The sequence below is a fragment of the Gossypium arboreum genome, chromosome 13, assembly GCF_025698485.1.
Source record: "Gossypium arboreum isolate Shixiya-1 chromosome 13, ASM2569848v2, whole genome shotgun sequence".
Classification (NCBI taxonomy): Eukaryota; Viridiplantae; Streptophyta; class Magnoliopsida; order Malvales; family Malvaceae; genus Gossypium; species Gossypium arboreum.
The window spans coordinates 23,429,302-23,431,214 of record NC_069082.1 but is presented as its reverse complement, the minus strand read 5'-3'; the positions used below and the strand labels follow the sequence as shown (position 1 = coordinate 23,431,214).

The 1,913-nt window shown below is 35.2% G+C and overlaps 1 non-coding gene across 1 annotated transcript; it reads right to left on the bottom strand.

Moving 5' to 3' along the window:
- Nucleotides 1-957: 957 nt before the first annotated feature.
- On the bottom strand, nt 958-1,064 carry LOC128286989 (small nucleolar RNA R71). Its single transcript, XR_008277689.1, has one exon. It is a non-coding gene; the product is annotated as a small nucleolar RNA R71 (small nucleolar RNA).
- Nucleotides 1,065-1,913: the final 849 nt, after the last annotated feature.

The following is a 1,913-nucleotide window of genomic DNA, read 5'->3' as shown; positions in this document are numbered from 1 at the left end:
ACTATTTTCTTATTTCGTTCTTTATTACATTCTTAGTTAAATTTTTATTAGTAAATTTAGATTAAAAACAGTCATTCCAATTTATTGGCTAAATAATAGAAAACGATAATTACTAGTACTTTTAATCCTCGTGGATACGATATTCCCTACTCACCATAGCTATATTATTGTTCGATAGGTGCGCTTGCCTTAGTCATATTTATAGTTAGTGTAGTGACCATAAAGTTTTTGGCGCCGTTGTCGGGGACTAAAATATTAGTAACACTCTATTTTTATTAATTTAGCCATTTTTATTTCCATTATAGTTTTTATTTGGTTTATAGTTTAATTTTTGTTTTCTAATTTTTATTTTATTTGCTTCTGGTAGGTTCCTTTAGTTTATAACTAGAGGAAACTCGTTGGGACCATTATTATTTGACAGTGAGATTGATAGTACAGCTCACAAAAATCATAGAGAAGTAAGGTAGAGTCGACAGAGTATAGTAGATGAGCAAGAGGACGTTATTATTATTACTGAGGAGATGAGTGATAATCAGAATAATCAGCTCCCTACTGCGGTTGCTGCAAACCCTATAAATCTAAATCTTGTTCCTCATACTATGTATGATTATGTCAAGCCACTTTAACTAGGGCTAAATCGAGTATTGTGAGACCTACCATTGCTGTGAATAATTTTGAACTGAACCCAACACTATTTACATGGTACAACAATTTTTTCAATTTGATGGTTGGCAAGACAAAGATCCAAATACTCATTTAGCTAATTTTCTGGAAGTCTGTGATACTTTTAAAATAAATAGTGTTTCTAATGACGCCATTTGCCTATGGTTATTCCCTTTCTCATTGAGGAATAAAGCTAAAAAGTGGTTGAATTCTTTACCACGAGGTTCTAACACTACATGGGATCAAATGACTGAGAAATTCCTACTGAAGTACCTTTTACTGGCTAAGACAGCCAAATTGAGGAATGATATCTCTTCTTTCATTCATATTGACTTAGGGACCCTGAATGATGCTTGGGAGAGGTATAAGGACTTATTGAGATGGTGCCCTCACCATGGGTTACCTCTATGGCTAAAGGTTCAAACCTTCTACAACGGTTTGAATCCCTGAACTAGGTAATTGATCGATACAGCAGTCAGTGAAACTCTGAATAATAAAACACCTAAAGCAGCTTATGAGTTTATAGAGCAAATGGCACTGAATAATTATTAGTGGCAAGTCATGAGGGCGAAGTCAATGAAAGCAGCTGATATTTTCAATTTAGATGCAGTCACCATGTTATCAAATCAGGTAGAGCAATTAAATAAGAAAATTGATGGTTTATATGTTTCTACGCAGCTACATCCTGTAATGCAATGTGATACGAATGGATAAGGAATGAATAATCCAAAATGTTTACCCCACGATCGTAGCACAGAGAACAAACAAATCAACTATATGGGTAATAATTCTAGGTCTCAAAATAACCCTTATAGTAACACCTATAATGCAGGTTGAAAGAACCATCCTAATTTCTCTTGGGGTTGTCAAGGTAATCAGATAGCACAACCTTCTCCAGGCTTCAAAAAACAACCTTACCAGCAAGAGAAAAAGCTGAATCTCAAGGATATGTTGAAAAAGTTTATCTCGGTGTTAGAAACCCATTTTCAAAACACCGAAGTAGCACTTAAAAATTAGCAAGCGTCAATTCAAGGACTCGAGAATCAAATCGGTCAACTTGCTAAACTGATTTTGAAAAGACCACAAGGTAGTTTGCCCAGCAATACCAAAACTAACCCTAGGGAGTAGCTTCATGCAATTACTGTGTGAGATGAAGAAGGGTTAGTTGAATCTGAACTAGAACTGAAGCAAGAAATTGTGGCAAGTAGCAGTAAGGTTGAGGTAAGCCAGAATGAACAAAAACTGGTTGG